Below are 17,458 nucleotides of genomic sequence, written 5' to 3' on the forward strand. Positions count from 1 at the left end.
CACAAAAGATAAGCAGCCACTCCAGAATTAATAAATGGGCTCCGATTTCACAAAAGAAAAGCAGTTCCCTCATGATGCAAAAAGGAGACAGAAAATCTGTGGTAGGAGGTGAAAGTCTGCCCCAGACCCCAAGTCCCAGGGGGAGACGGGGCTCAGTTAAGGCTGCGACACACAGAAGCAGATAACCTGCGGTAGTCAAAAGAAAGAGAAGGGTTGCAGTACACCTTGTGAGTTCTTCACTCGGGTCCTCAGCTGCACACAGATCCCTTTTAGGTTAGGATTTCTTTCAAAGTTATGAATAATTACATATCCAGCAGAAATGCGAGACAGTAAATTAATGAAGTTAATGGAATGGAGAAACAGAATAGCAAAACAATGACAAAGAAATACAAATATGGCAATGGTAGGAACTGCATATTATCATTTGGTATTTTGTGTATTCAGCAATACAATTTTTATTATACATGTCAAATACGAAACTTAAAAATTGTTCAAGAAGTCCTGCATCTGATCATGTCAGCCATATGTGCAATCCAAGAATAGTTTGCAGTCTGTGAATCTGGTGCTCTAGGCTTCTAGTTTGCAGCTAATTTAAAGCCAGAAATGAGATAATACTGCTTTTTCTAAGAACAGATCCAGAAGTCCTCACATTTATATGTGAAGATAGAAAAAAAATAAATTTTTTTTGTGTCCTACGACACTTTTTTATACCACAGTTCTCACTGCTGGGTCCGTTATGCAATGAGTAACTTCTACCATACATTGCTTATTGTCTTATGCTCTTCCCAAGCAGAGAGGCATGTTCTGCTTTTTCTGTCAGGCTTTTGAAAATTTCTGTAAATAGATGTACACATTGATACAGATTTATGTTAAAAAAATAAGATCAAAGATACATACTTTACACTGATAAGAGTAGAATGGTGAGAGCTGAAATCTCTCTTCATGTGGAAAATACATCATTTCCCACCTTACACCAGTGCCCCAAGGAACTTCTGTCTCCTTTAGTGTCACCCCTTCTTCTTATTTTGGAGAATTTCATTATGTGAGAGGTAGATCATAGTCAACATGGAAATCTTATTTAAAAAAAAACAAACCTCTGTAGAGAATGCTCCACAAGGTATCAACAAATCCTTCATAGTAAAAAATACTTGAACTCTGTGAATATCATGTATCTATATATAGATACATAGATACATATATATCAGTTATTTAATATCTTGTGTGCTCTGTTCCTTATCCAGGGGGGGCTCTGGGCCTCTAGGGACTTCACATTCTTTTATGTGTTCCATGAAATGCAGAAATATTAGTTTTCTTAGGAGCTTTTCGATGGCATTCACCCTTGGATTGTCCAAGTGATCCACAAATGAAGTTTGATACAAAGCACAATTGCACTGGCAGTATCACCTCATTTTAGATAAGGAACGAAGATAAAGAAAGAGTAGAGATGGAAGGAGCTCCTGATTCTGGATGCTGTTTGAAATTAGCCAATCTTTCAAAGTGCTCGGAACCACGCAGAACTTGACTTCTGGAAGCCCAGCTCTCCTGGACACCAGCTGATCAGGAGAGTTCTGCACTTTTGCCAGGTGGCTCACAGGACCTTGATTTCCACGCTTAGGGAATGAGGAATATGTGGTCACTGTCAGCCTCCTGGGAAGTCAAGTCTAAGACGCTGGGCTCATCACGCAACTCTGAAGACAGATGATCCAGTGCTCTAAGGCAATGCTAGACTGCCAGAAAAACAAGAGTATCCTTTCTCTGCTGCAATTCTTTGCCTCATTCAAAAACCTGGAGGACACCTAAACAGGTGCCCTAAAGCCAACACCTTCTCCCACTATGCAAGTTGACTCACTCCCAGACCTCTGTTCTGAATAAGGATGTAAATGCAACTGAAATTCCATAAAATCCCACCATCATGATAAATATCACCATAAAACTTCTCAGTCAATTAGTATGTACCCTTAGACATATTTTCCAGGTCAGAAAGAAAGCGAGCTTTGCTACATCTCCAACACAGACTTTTAGAGACCAAGGGGAGAGAAGCAGTTGCAAATGTATGGGACCTTAAGGGAGAATACCTGCAATAAGCATCTTCTTTCATAACACTGGCCCTCCCACACAAGCACCCATCCAAAACAGCTTTTTACAGTCTGATGCTCAAAAAGGAACGTCTTAGACATGTTGTCCCAGGACGTTCATGGTTTTATGGAGAACTGAAAATCAACATGTTGAAACCAGTTCATAAACCAAGACACAGTCAAGATGATAACAGTAAATGAAGTGTTCACAAAGAAGCACATATAATGTAATAATAATGATAATGATAATAATAATAATACAGTATTTGGTATGTAGCCCCTTGCACTGTAATTGTGTGGTACCAGTGGAGAAATTTTTCTGTACCAGATCTGACACCAGTTTGCAGTGGAAAATAGAAAGCAGGGTTTGAGGCAGTGGGCAGGTAATGAAAATGAGGACCTACTGTTTGGTGACACACAGGTAGGGCTGGTGGCAGAGCCTATATGCTAAATCCATCAATGGGTGACAGGGAACAGCTCTCCTCCTAAGCTATGCCTTCAAAGCGCCTTCTCCAGCATGCACACACACAAGTTGTATCACTTTGCTGAACTTCTTTGGTGCACCATACACTTGGACCTGTCTCTGACACACATGATTTCTAACTATGAAATACATTCTCTATTGAAAACAGCAATATATGCATTGCAACAGTGGATTCAGCTAGCTGTAGGAAAGTTGTAATTCTAAAATGGGGAATTTCAATTCCCTTTACCTCGTGTAGCCCTCAAGTTAGTTCTCTGAAACACATCAATGTCTCTCTGATTTCTCCTCTTTCTGGTTCTCCTTCATGATTACTACGTCAACAGGAAAATTAAATAAACTTTTAGTTTTATAGTTTCTGACCAAAAGAAAGGTCAAGCTCAGCCACCCAGAGGCAAATTATTCCTTTCAGTTCCTTCACTCAGCCCACCTCTACAGCATGCAAAACAAGACTGACCAAAGGTTCCCTATGTAACTCTGGCAGTCGGTGCTGGGAGCCTGGATTTGCTCCAGGTGCCTCTGGGCTTGGACAGAGACTGCTCCAAAGGAGGGCCACAGCAAACGCACTAAGTAGAGGTAAAGGATCAGCCAAGAGTGGAATTCGCACTTGCTAACGGAGCTCCACAGAGCAACCTTCAAGGTCCCTTTTTTGCCTCCATAACTGTGTTTATAAGTGAAGGTTATACTTTCTCTCTAAAAGCAGATAAAGTTAGCAAGTACCTCTTAGAAATCTGTGAAAATTTAAGTCCCAGAAACTACGTTATATTTCCTTAAAATAGGAGAATTAGAAGCCAAAAAAGTGCATTTTTTACATACTTGTTAGAAAAGAAGATGTGGTAAAGAATACACTAGTAATAAGCTGGTTCAATAAGTCAACAGAAATTTTGCCAGTTGAGCTAAGGACTCTGCTGGAATTCAAAATGCTATTTTGTCACAAAATCTCATACCGCTGCCTTTAAAAACATGCAGAAACTTCCTCATTTAAATATTCTGGCACAATGCTGGAGGTGCCTATGAGAGTTTTAAAGAAATGCAGCTGTATGCAGGTAAGGTTCACTGCCCTGGCAAAATACAGGCAGTTATTATCATGACAGGACCTGAAACCAAGCATGCTGCAGAGGAAGGATCACAAACGCTCTGGAACAATTTTCATGAATGGATTTCAACCCCACAAATCTGATGTAAGAAGTTGTCACCATGTCACCAACAGCCACCCAGTGAACCATATGAAATACACTTAGTGCAAAGCCAAGTATTTTCAATAACCAGAGTCCTGATACATGGTGGGGTTTGTCTCCAGCACTGATCAGGCTGAAAACAAGGTATCAGACCATTACATTTCAAAAGACTTGAGCATTTCACGGCATGGAAACCATCAACTCCTTCTTTAAAAATCAGTAAGTGATACATCATTTTAATTACTGACTGTATAGTGTGCCATAAGATGGACAGAAACACTGAAATTAGTGAAGATACTTCTTCGTGGTAGCCTTCAAAATGCACAGTCAGATCCCTGAAACATTAAATACTGGATACTGCACAAGCTTTGAAAGAAAACTCCATCTTTCTCATACTACCAACAGTTATTCTGAAGACTTATGATGAACTGGATCTGCAGAAAGATGAAGTGCAAGGCTGGACACTGAAGCGGACTACAGCGCTCTTAGTTCTGTTTGCTGTTTCTTTAGAGTACAAAATTCTAGCAGGAAACTTTGCCTGAAAAAAATGCAGATTCTGACAAATTTATTTAACTACTGTTTCTGGGTTTGGTTGGTTTTTTGGTTTTTTTAATATACAATCTACCTGAATACAAAACTTGGACTTAAAATTGAATTTCCTTCATCAAACAAAATAAACATTAATCTCAATTCTAAGGATACAGAATAAAATAAATAAATAAGCAAATTCCCCTCACAACAAAATAGAACAAAAAACCTTACTAAAAACTTTGGGTCCTTATCTGGTGTAGTTCTCATGGTTTCAGTGATGCTCAACTAATTCATTGCAACCTAGGATATACAGCTAATACTTGTATGTGACGGAGACTTAATTTTAATTATAGTTGTGCTTTGAATTTGAATCATGAAACCAGAAAACATATGTTTAACAAACAGTAATAAACTGCTGCTAACACCTTTCTTTCAGGCTGCTCCAGCCACCTTTCCTCTTCTATCTGAGCACCCTCACACCTCTGTGGAATACAGACTGTGTTAGACAGACTTAGTTACAAAATCTCAGGGAAAATTTACCTCCATGGTTTTCACTCCCCTTGGCCGCTTTCTGTTTTCTGCACATTATCCAGTTTTTCTACATCTGCTTAGGCTGCCCCATATGTTTGGAACAGCCTTCCTTCTCCCTGCCAAGCAACCTCCCTCTCTCCCATGAAATCCCTCTTTCTTTCAGCAGTCCCTTCAACAATAATCCTCACATTCCCCCTCACCTAACAGTTGCGCCATGTCTCGTCATGCAGCTGGGTTTTTTATCTACCTTTAGGCCAGACCTTGCAAACATTTTCCCATGGTAAAAAAAGTCCCAATCCTTCTGATTGGTTTCACTAACCACAACAACAGGATGAGTTCAGAGAAAAAAAAATAATAAAAAAAATCCGTGTTTAGTTATTAACATCTAAAAGGCAGTAATTTCATTCCTGTGCAACAGGAGGCAAGTAGACAACCAGTCGGACGTCTGCTTCTCCTGCCAGCAGCGGGAGGATGCGGCGCTGAGGATGGGAGAACAGGGCAGCTGCTGGGATGTACCCTGGCACCAGCACCGGCACTGCCCGGCTGGCTGCGCCCGCTCCGTCCTCCCCCCTCACAGCCTGCCCTCTCCAACAGGGAGGTGATATTTTAAAAAAAAAAAATTATTTTTCCATACAAGAGTATTTCAGAGCTCTGAGGATGTATGTCCAAAATGTTACCATTACCAGAGGCTCTCGCTCACCCTCAGTGCGGGTGCATTTTTTGAGGTCAATAAGCTAATTTACCGTTTGTAAAATGTGCTGCCACAGAACTGAACAGCACAAGCAACACCAGCTTCTCACTGTTATGGCATCTAAAAACTTCCTGTCTGGCCATGGGAGAGAAAAAAATGCACTTTACACATACCCTCAGCGTGTTCTCCCCATGACTGCCCACTTGTGTCAGCTGATGGATACCATAAAGATAAAAATGGACCATTGGATCCAGAACAAAACCCTCTATTCAAATTACACAGCTACCTCCGAGCATACTTCAGCAATATCACTTAGGCAAAGAAGCCACATTTTACGACTAGGAGGATCACTGTGACTCCATTTTTCCTCACCAGACTTCTGTCACAGCTGAGGGAATATCCTGATCAACATGAGCTTCACCAAGGGTTGGGTGTGCCATCGATCTCATGCCTTGTATCACCGGATAAGGTCCTGGATGGCTTGTTTAACAATATTTGCCAAAAGGTGCTTCCCAGTTCTTCCTGTATTCCTGAGTAACAAAGAAGATGCGCTGCCAAATGTCCTCCCACTGAGATCTCAAAGGCAAAAACCCAGCACCCTCCCCCAAGAAAAAAAAAAAGCAGCAAGGATTTCAGTTTATAGCAAGTTTGCATATTTTCCTGGGTTTATGTGCTTTGTTTTTCACAGAGTCATAGCCTAACTATGAAACCACAGACTGCTGCATCTGTTGGTCTCAGTTATTATCAAAAATGTGCTGACTCTGTATAAAAGTTAGCCCATTGCATCATAGCACAAACAACCCGTGTCACGCCTGTCGCCGTGCGCAGATGAGCCCGGTGCAGCATCCCTCCGCAGCCAGGCTGGGGAAGGACCAGCTGGTGCGGTTGGGCAGCGATCGGGCTCTGCCGGCTCAGCCCGGCACCAGCCACAGCTATTACACAAAGGTAAAAGCTATTGATGGCAAGCATTTGCATCCTTGCCTCATCTCACCATCTGCTTCTGCTGCTGCTCACTTGAAAATTAATACGGTCGTTGTTTGAATCAGAAGCTAATGCTACATCTGTCTTCCTTAGCATTACAGATAATTATTAGACTACGGATGCAACCCTTTTTGCAACTCAAATGGGGCGAGGGTGGCCTCTCATCTGACAGGATCTGTCCTTCGTCAAGAGAGACCAAAATGCTTCATTTGCAATTGCAGACCCTGAAACAAATCGGACTGAATCTGCCTCCTCCTAGTCTGTGTTCCCTTACTTTCCCTTCTTCTTCTTCTTCCCCTGTACGCTTTCCTCAGAGCTAAAAAGTAAATTAATAAAGTGTAAATCTCTTTCGATGAACATAAAAAGGTCTTTCACAAGCAAATCTATGGAAAACTCAGGGCTGGTCTTGCTTGTATAAATTACATCTCCTAGCCCAGTTTCTAGGGGCTGTTCACCAATCATGGACATTAAGGAAACAACTAAAATTGCATTTTATAATCTCAATCATTTATTCTTAACAGTTTCCTATTTGCATCTGATTTGCACTGCATGAAGAAAAGCAGAAATAAGAGACGAATCAAGTATATACTGCCATAAAGTCCTTGAGGTTAGCATACTCATACAGATCTTAATTCTGTGGCCTTTGATCCAGAGAAAGTGTCAAAGAGATATTCCCTATATATAAACTGCAACATACTGGTTTTAGAGAAGGACTAATTTCACAGGCTTCAGGGGGAAAACTCTGAGACAGAAATCTCTTCTCTTCTTTCCCACGTAAGACATGCTGGAAACTGCTTATAAGAACATTATCAAACTGAATATTTTTAAAAGCCTCCTAGGAAAAATGATTTTACCCTACGTGTACTTTTCATCATTCAAGTTAGAAATTATTTACAATAAGAAAGTGAGCAGTCAAATCCACTTTGATAGTTTTTAGGGGAATTCTAAAGAAATGGATATATCTAAAAAAACCCAGAAAAACCCCTTCCCTCCTGTTCAAAGCAATTTGAAAATGCAGTGAAGAAACTTCTAAGAAGAAAGTTTGCAAGCATTTTTTTCATAAGCTATAGTTTGAGCACTGTGGTTATAGCGAGTAAGCTGCTAAAACTAAAAAAAAATATAAGAAAGGAAAAAATGCTCCATCATGTCCTAGTCCTTTCCAGTTCTCTCCCCCTATTTGCAGAGGCTCATGACATATATACACATTAGCAGTAAAATAATGCAAGATGACCTCCTTCACCTCCTAGCAGCAAGACAACAACAGACAATTGGGAAAAGGCAAAAAAGGCCAGCGGAAAAATGGAAACTAGTTAAATAAGCCTTTGTTTTGGGGCATTTGAGAATGGCAGAAAGGTGCTTCAAAAAGGCCAGGCTGTCCTGTGAATAGGAAGGAGCATGAGAAAAGAAACAAGAGAGAGATGGGTCATTTGGAGATCATAAACTTTAACAGTATTCCTTGAAGAAAAACAAAAACGTTTATCTCTGTTAAATAGTTTGTTTATAGGAAAGATGCAAACATGCACTTGTGGCAAAGAGGTTTTATTCTCTTCTATGCTGCTTTAATCTGTTTTGCCACGATTACACTTTTTTGCCCCCAATTTTTCTTAGGAGACATACAAAGAAAGGCAAAATCAGCTTACGCTTTCTTTTGATACCAGGTGGCAAACTGATGAAAACTGACTAATAGCCAAATCAAGAAACGAACTATGATGAAGGCATGGATTCTAAAAAAACTTTGCAATTTTTCAAGTGAGAGAAGCAGGAGAGCAAATATCATCGCGTAACTTTTAGGAAGTAATTTCCATTCTCAGGGCACTGTAGACCCATTAACTATTTCATTTTCCTACCACCCTTTTGGGTTACAAAGTAGCACTCTCTGGTTTACAGCTGGGAAACTGAGGCAGGCTTAGTACCCCAAAGACCTTGACGGAGCGTAACTCAGCGCGGCCACCAGAAGGAGCTGCCGCTCGTACCCTTCCCAAACCCAGGCTGTCACTCCTGCCCCTTCTCTGGGCTGGCACGCGTCCCTGTGCAGCCACAGCATGGACTGGAGCAGAGGACTGGTACAGTTTTTAGGTGCAATACCTAGTTATGCTAGAGCAACTTTATGGTGGACCACCACTGTGGATCTACTTGTACCTAAATTAATGCCCCATGGAGCTCCATGGGGCTGTAGTCCCAAACTCAGGCTGTTTAGAAATGCCTTTTATCCTAGGATCAGGCAATAGCGGGGGATCTCAGTATGAAAGAATCAGGTGCTCCTCTGTGTCCACTTTCCTGACATATCACAAGGAGAGATAGGACACGTGGAGGGCTGCTGTCCCATCCACACTGCATGCTGGAGCAGTTCTGTGCACTTCCTAAAGAAGGAATACCTGATATATCCCTCCTGGGGACACCAGCAAAAGATGGGGAAAATTGCACGTACTGCAGTTCTCAAAATGCACAAATTTCGTGTCAACATCATTTCTGTGCCATAACCTCAAATTAGCCCTATAGACCAAATATATCCACATTGAATGTGTAACACTGAATGTCTGAGGCAAAATCTCAGATCCAAACAGCATTTGTCTAACGATTCCCATTAATGGCAAAGTTCTCCCAACATCAACGGCTGCTGAGATAACCTAACCCTTAGCACATCTGAAAATCCAAATCAAGCTGTGGCCCTCTCAAGATAATCTGACTAATTTTATCCTTTCTTGACAGTGTTGTCTATTTTTGTCTTTGGCTTTTGTAATTAAAACGTGGATCTAAATCATATGACCTGGACGCAGTGGAAAGTCCTTAAGGACTTTTTGAAGACGAGATAAGTTTTCCGTAAAACTTAAAAAAGCCCAAACCCCTATATAGCAAATGACTCCATATTTGTATTAGAGAATTAGAAAAAAGCATTCAAAGCATATAGAGTTTACTATTACGCTATTCATACCTCTAATAATATTTAATTTTATCAATAAATCTCTACACCACTTTGCAGGTTTCCCTGACGTTGCAGCGCCATCCCAGGGCCACAGTCCCGTGAACGGGGCAGACCCCACTGGCAGGAGCTGCCTCTGCGCACGCCGCAGCATGGCTCGACCAGATGTGCAGATGCTAATAAATAATAATAACGATGATGATGATGGCAGAACCATGTAACCGTCCATGATTTTCTAGCTCCCAGCCTCTGCTCGAACTGTAACACCAAACCGCCTCAGCTGGCTGGCGAGAAGTCAGATGCTGACAGCCATCCTGGCAGCGCTCTCGGCCCCCGGGGCCCCTCACCTAATTAGCCTGACACGGAGCAGAAGGATGCTGTGCCGCTGCCAAACGGGGAGGTGTGGGCTCAGGGGGACACCCAATTTCAGCACACGATGCTCCGCACCGAACCCAAGGAGTCTGGCCCGGGAGGACCATCACAGGCCACGATGGGCCCTCGGATCTACATTCTGGGCTTGCATTAGCCTACAGGCAAATGGTCTACCCAAATCCAGGAGTAGTGAGGAAGAAGACTGGATTTCAAGTCAAAACAGAGGTTATTTGCAGCATGGATTAATTAAAACTACTCTGATTTCACTTTTTACGCTCCCATACTGAGAAAGAATAAATGCTTCAGAATAAAAATGCTCAACCACACCAACACATCTCCCCCAGCAACACCAGCGAGTGACTGCTGCTCGCTCCAGGGTGCAGCCTCACCATATGTGGCTAGTGGAATTCTCCGACACAATGATACTGACAAAAATATTTCACAGGCTACGGTGAAACTGTATCCCACTGTATCAGCTTGGCCTACAAGTCTGAAACAAGAAGAACAGGGAGAAGTAAAGCAAGAGGTGAAAATTGTCATCATATTCAAGCAAACCACATGCACAACTCTGAAATGTTCATTATAAAATTCCAAGCAACGGTCTCAGTTCTGCGGCACAGAGAGACTATATTTTGAAATAATGAAAGAGCAAGGGTGGAAAGGGGCTTGGAATAAAAGTCAGCAGGTGTGATTATTATTTGGAAAATTCTTATGCACTTATTCTTCAGAGCACTGCATGAACATTCCTTAAGCCTTCCAGCTTAGGAGGTTTCAGATTGGAGTGTTGATATCTTCCCTTTATGGAAGAAAAAACAAGGCGTAAAAGCCCAGCTTCAGACAGCTAAGTGGGACTTGAGGATTGTAGTTTCTCCATAGCCTCATCAACTCTTTTACCAATTATCTTTAAGGTAAAAAGAGCAACAAGTGACTGTGGAGAAACGCAATTGCCTAAGACCACTACAAAAATAAATGGCAAAGCCAGAGATGAATTCAGAGCTCTGAAAACTCAGTCCAGTACCCTGGCCCTTTGGGAACACTACTTAAGTGCAGCAAATCATGAGCTAATAATATCACTCTTTGGAGCTCTGGTAGCAGTTTCCCAAAGCCTGCTCTGTAAGGCCACAGTTCAATGATCCATGCAGCTGATCAGTGGAGCAGTGCTGTCAGCAGAGCTTCAAATTAAAAGCTAAAAGAAAAGGGTTCACTGAGCTCTTGACATAAGTTTTAGGTTCAGCAACAGTGCCTCAGAAACACTGCTCGCTCTTTGGCAATTATCACAGTCAGATGGCATTTTTCAGAAAATATCTCCGGTTTGGAAAAATAACATTTTGTTAGGGAGTTTCTTGTAAGCCCCGTATATTCTGATTTGCAGTTGAGAACTACCACGGCAAACACCTCCCCGAGTGTAAGTTAGAGATGGGCACCTATTTAGGTGTAAGTTAAGAGAATTCGCATCTGCATCTTTCAGACCAACACTGGGGCAAACAGTTTTGCTTCAAGAAGCTTCAATAATATCTCAAAAAGCTATTTAGAAAAGAAACAATCCTGGCTGCAAAGTCTGTGTGGAAAGCCTAGGAAGTAGTCAAATGATATGCTGTGCCCCAACAGCTTTCCTCCCCAAAAAACAGAGGACTAAAAGGAAGATACTAGAGGACTCGGTAGACCTACTTCTGGTTCTTCATGGACCCGTGAGATGTACTGAAGCAACTGATATCTCTTCTCTGTCCTCCAGGTTCCCCATAATTGCAAATACAGATAATAGTTTTAATCCCTTTTGTTTTGAGCCTTGATACCCACTAAAGAAAGACACTACATTAGAGTTAGATATAATTATATCATGTTTTTTAAAACACACATATGAAATTAACACAAGAATTCATGCGTATGCCATCTAACAGTTTAATGGTTTTGTAACTATACAAATCTGAAAGCGTGACAAGAAGAAAAAGTGCTGCAAATGTAACCAGAGTGTGATCCCAAAGGTCTGCCAGCAAGCAACCAAACCTTTCGTACTTGTTCAGTCATTTCTAACCTTCCCTGCATTAGAAGCAGTTGCTATTTACCCTCATTTACAGGATATTCCTTTGAGTAAAGGACACAGGGTCACTGGTACCCTGGCAGGGTTTAATCTTCTAGGTGGTCTATGTAATGGTGAAGTTTTTCCAAATGAACAAATAAATATATATCTTCAAGCCTTTCCCACTTAAAAGTAAACAATATGAAGCTAAGTAACATAAGAACTTTAAGCAGCGTAAAAACAAATCAAAGAAAAAGACTGAGGCAATACAGATGGTTGAAACCTGAAAAATGCAGTCTGGGAAGGGGAAAATTGGGAAGAAAGTTTAGGGAAGAGCTTAGAAAAGCTGCTCTCTACACCATATTTTCATACAGGGTGCCTTAACTGTGGGCTTGCCTGATGCTGCTGGGAAAGGTCACTGCCATCATTCACCCACGAGCTGACAAAGAAACCAAGAAATGCCCATTCCCACCAGCTCTGCCGGGCTGCGGGCTCCCCCGCCATTCCCTCCTGCTCTTCCCCAGCATGGCCCACATGGAGAAGAGAGCGTCATGTCACTTCTTAATGACACCCCAGCAACTCCTGATGTGCCCTACGGCACCTCCCCAGTCTCTGTCCCTGCCATCTTGATTCCACACTCCATCCCATGTGAAAAAAAAGAAAATGGAGTGAACACATCTACTTCATGTACCACAACCAGCAACAGAACACGGAACGTGTATAAACAGTGGGGGGACAGAAACACAGTAATTGTTGTAATGCTACATGCTGCTCACAAAACCCATGTATAGATGATTAAAATGCCTGAAAGATCAGGTGGACTTGCTTTAGAGAAAAAAAAAACCAAAACATAATCCATTTGTCTTAGGAAAGGAAAAAGTGTAAAAATAACAATGTAAAACGGGGCACCGGGTTTCTATTTACTCATCTTAATAATTAAACAGCAAGAAGATAGCAAAACTGAAAGACAACAAACAGATAAAAGGAAATTATACAAAACTGTCATGTGAAAAGTATGAATATAAAATATCAGCAGGGACGCAAAGAATGTATTTTTTGCTAATTATTCTGGATCACTGGGTAGCACAAAGACAAAACAGGGTTATCTATTTCTCAGGGGGTAAGAAGAAACTTCCCAGAAGGGCAGGTTATGCCACGATCACCAAACAGATGGGACGAGGTATCCTCTTTCTGTGCATTTGTTGGATGAGGTGGATCTCTGGCAATAGTGCACTCAGACAAGGGCAGATGTGAGGAAAATGTTGCATTTGCTTTGGGAGCACCTTAGCAATATTTGATTCCATCATCACTAATTGTCCCTGTTTCTGCCCCTATGCTTGGAGCATGCCCTGGCGCCAGTGAATCAGCAGAGAAGACAAGGGGGAAGCTGAGTGCAAGGAATAGTCTGGGTCATAGTTTATTTGTGTATTATTTTGTGTTTCACTTAATTCTATGAAATTCTTTTCTAATTTGCACATTTTTTCCAAGGGCATTGCCTCTTTGTGTTTTCTTATAGATTCCGCACCTCTTAAAGAGCCTCTTGGCTGCCTTTTGGCTTTGGACAGGCTGCAGCCTTATCTCTCTTTGCAAAACTTTATTTATTCTCTTTGCAAAACCTTATTTATTGTTGGACACTGGTAGTGAGATCAGCCTCTTCAGAACACAAGTGTGGACACAGTCCAAACCCCCATAGAGTTTACAATCCAAACACTCAGCAGAAAATCCTCGTTAGCTCTGTTTCATCCCTGTCTCCTACCCCCTATTTATTTTGGCATTGTAAAAGATTATGCTGTGTTCTTGAAAACAGAAGTCTCCTCTACAGTAAGATTTAGGTATATTAAAGCAGGTAAAGTACAATTTTGATGAACATTTATGTAGTAGCCCGGTGGGAGTGCAGCTGTTCAGCTATGCTCAGCACAAAAAGAAGTGCTGAACTGCAGGCGATAACTACCAGCTTCCCTGTGGCAGCAAGAGGGATGGAAGAAAAGGAGCCCCATCCCAGAAATACAAAGTTTCCCAGTTTGTAACATCACCTTCCTGTTAAGGGAGCAGTTGTGAGACCCTCCAGCAAAAGACAGTTGTATGTAAGCACATACATGTTAGATCACTGCCAAGGGTCTTTAGGAGCTTCAGAATCACTTGAATTCAGCCTCACATCCCATTCTGATGGAGGTATGTCTTGGTGTACTAGGAGGAGGAGGTTGTGACGGGTTATGTGACCATCTTCTCAGTGGGAACTGCATGCTGTGACAAGGAGCAGGTGATCTTTTGCCCTTCCTCGACCATCCTTCTCTTTCCTCCTCGAGAGCATGAGAAGTTGCCACACCAAGAGGAGAGATTTGCAATGTGCCAAGCATAAAAGGCAGGATCACGCGGGGTGGCGAGAGGCCTCCTCCAAGAACCAAAGACATGTTGAGAAGTTTTTTATCAGGACAAAATACAAGGCCCCACCAACCTGAGGTGCTGAGATAGAGTCAGAAGGTCACCTTATTTACAGCCAGTGCTCCAGAGTTCTTCATGCCTTCAAGGCACTAGAACATTTTATTCACCTCAGAATAATACAGTATTAAATGTTAGAAAACGATGCTCTGGAAACTTACCATGTAGGTTACCAGCAAATATCCACTTGGCAGCCTTGCGTATTTGGAGAGGTCTTCTATTTAGTTTAAAAAAAAAAAAAAAAAGAATTTTTTACTAAATAAACATACACATGTTATTACTCACATCCAGAAGGAAGTGTGACTTTTCAGGAAAAATGAACTTTCTGCTCTGGCAGTTTCCAATAAGAGCTCAGAAGAATGAGTGTGCCACAAGTCAGATTCATTAGAAGTAAATTAAAAGAGTCTGTCATAAGAAGATTCTTTTTCTCTCCTCTAAACTTTTGTTCTGAAGCAGAAATCAATTTCAATTGTACTTCAAAACAAAGTAAATAAAAGATTTTTTAACTTGCACCACCTCCCTAATTGTAGTGTTTACAATGAACAGAAGTTATTTATTTTTGGAGGGTAAAAAATGAACATTTTGGTATTATTTTTGGCTGATTTGTGCCTTTTTAACAGCAATGCTTTTCATTCTTTTCAAATGCCTATTAATTTTTGGCATTACAATACCTTTAGGTAATTTTGTAAATAGAAAGATACTGAAGTCTGTGTCTTTACATCACTAGTTTATATATCTTTTTAAAAACGAATCTCACTGATTCATTTTGAAATCCCCCAAAAGTTCAAAGTTTTCAGCACTTTTAAGAACTGGGCCCTAATATCAGTTAAAACATCATTATATTTTAACCTGTTTGGAAACCAGAGCCTCTACACTTAATCATGAACGCTACAGCTAAAGTCTGAGCTAAGTGCTGTGCAGGAGCTGGTGCCAGTTAGGAAGATAATCTAATTCTCTCTGTTCCCAGAGCTGGGCTTTATCCAGGGGACAATTTTTGGTTTGGGTTGTATTTTTTTTTGAAGCTAATTTGGGCATTTTGCCTTTGGCTTGGAACATTTTCTAAATAAAATAAAAACATTGATTTGGACATAGTATTAGTGCCAATACCATAATGTACTAATTTTATATGGTTTAATGTGAAAAAAAAAAATCCCCATGACATCAAAGAGACAATTAGGATAAAAGATATAGTGGTAAAAAGCCTTCTCTTTCTTTCAGGCATGTGGGAAATGTCGCTCTGAACAGATCTGCAGAACCTACAGCAAACCCCAAAGTTAACTTGAATCATCTTCCTACGGCACATCTAGCTAGAAACACAATTCCTTGTTTCTCCTGCTCCAGTGTGATTGTGGGCTGCCGGGAAAGGACAGAGCTGCTCTGCCCCCCACTTTCTGCTGCGGGTTTGTGGCTTTTCCCTGCATCAAGGACTAGCCTGAGCAGTTGCAGAGTGCCCCAGTTCAGTGCAAAAAGAAGGATTCCTTTTCTTTGAGTAAGAACCATCTCACCCTACAGCTGCACAACTGTTAGACCTGGTGCATCCATCACGAATCCAACCAAGTCACTGGTAAAGCAATCCAGTCAGGTGCCGTGATCTTCAGGGCTTCTGACTTTAATTTTACAATGACTCTGCAGCTACTCAATTTCCAACTGCTTTTTGTTCTGCTTGCTAATGTCTTACTCTGAAGTCAAGAATGCAATCTTTCGATAGCCAAGTTTAATCACAAAACCCATTTATATTTAAAAAGTGCATTCCTCCAATATTTGCTCGGTTGTGCTGCCCTGAATTTTGTTAGATAATTTAAGACAGAGGGCAGTTAAATTTTGTCCCAGAAGCAGTTCAGCAGGTCACTCTTATTTTAAGAGAATGTTTTGCTAACACGGAGATACAGAAAATTAGGAGCTGTCTTCATGGAACCGATTTCTAATTTTTTATTAAATATTTCCTGCTAGCGGTTTTATATTAGGCCACCGTCTGTTGGAAACTACACGCCTGATGCCGGTACAGGTTGCACAGCCTGAGGCACAAGCAGCTCTGCCAGGGTCTGAGCGTCTCCCCTACAGACCCCTCCGAGCCCACGCGGCCGGAGACAGAGCCATGCCTTGAAACCACCCTTCGTGCTGCCGGGCCAGGGCTTGCTTTTTTCCTAGTGCTGAAGTAGTTAAGGAAAAAGGGGGGAAAAAAGGGTTTCTAAAAGTTAAAGACATAGTTTCAAATTAGAAGTAGCATTAGACCTCAGATGTTTTGGGGAGAACTGCTAGAGGGTGGATGGCAGCTGGGGAACCTCCATCTTTACTCTCTGTTAAGGTTTGCTCCTGCAATATACGAAACAAAATGCACCAGACACATGCATAATTATCTGAATTCATGGGACCAGTTACTTGTTTCAGCACAGGCTCCTTCTGGACTCAGTTACTCAGAGATTAAACCCCTCTCTTGGGTCCCCAGAGGGGTGGCACGTACTCTGGCAGGAAGGCATCCTTTCAGCCAAGTGCAGCAGGACACGCACTGACAAGAGATTCATTTGTTCCCGTTCTTTTCTGTAATCACACCGTCCCCTCTGCAGGACAGCTAACTGGCATAGTACACATATCTTAAGCAAATCCATCACATCTGCACCTCTCCCCCCAGCAGAGGGAAATGCTAGCCCGGAGAGCCTGAGGCCGTCAGATGCTTCCTGGAGTTGGAGCCAGGCAAAACTCCCCATCCTCCCCTCCCCAGCCCGGGACTAAACCTCACTGGGCTACATAGAATCATAGAATTGTTTAGGTTGGAAAAGACTTTTAAGATCATGGAGTCCAACCATCAACCCACCACCACCATGCCCGCTAAACCATGTCCTGAAGTGCCACGTCTATGTGGCTTTTGAAGACCTGCAGGGATGGTGACTCCACCACTTCCCTGGGCAGCCTGCTCCAATGCCTGGCAACCCTTTCAGTCAAGACATTTTTTTCTAATATCCAACTTAAACCTCCCCTGGCACAACTTGAGGCCATTTCCTCTCGTCCTATCACTAGTTACTTGACAGAAGAGACCAGTAACTGGACTCCCCCTCACTCACACTTCAGGAAAAGGGTGAAGGTGGGGAGCTGAAGCCTTTCTCCGCTGTCCCAGCACTGCTCCTGCTCAGTCAAGGAAGGAGGCAGTGCTTGATGCTACAGGTTTTTCCGTCTCCTCTAGTCTTGGTGGTTGAAAACTGCTGCAAGACTCTTTCACGCGGTTCAGTCCTCCCCTCCCATGCCAC

The 17,458-nt window shown here is 42.0% G+C and overlaps 1 protein-coding gene across 2 annotated transcripts in view; it reads right to left on the reverse strand.

Moving 5' to 3' along the window:
- AFAP1 (actin filament associated protein 1) overlaps positions 1 to 17,458 on the reverse strand; it is a 120,700-nt gene that overhangs the window by 74,166 nt on the left and 29,076 nt on the right. The gene's annotated exons all lie outside the window — the stretch shown is intronic.

Source organism: Haliaeetus albicilla, chromosome 1 (assembly GCF_947461875.1).
Source record: "Haliaeetus albicilla chromosome 1, bHalAlb1.1, whole genome shotgun sequence".
In the NCBI taxonomy this organism is placed as follows: Eukaryota; Metazoa; Chordata; class Aves; order Accipitriformes; family Accipitridae; genus Haliaeetus; species Haliaeetus albicilla.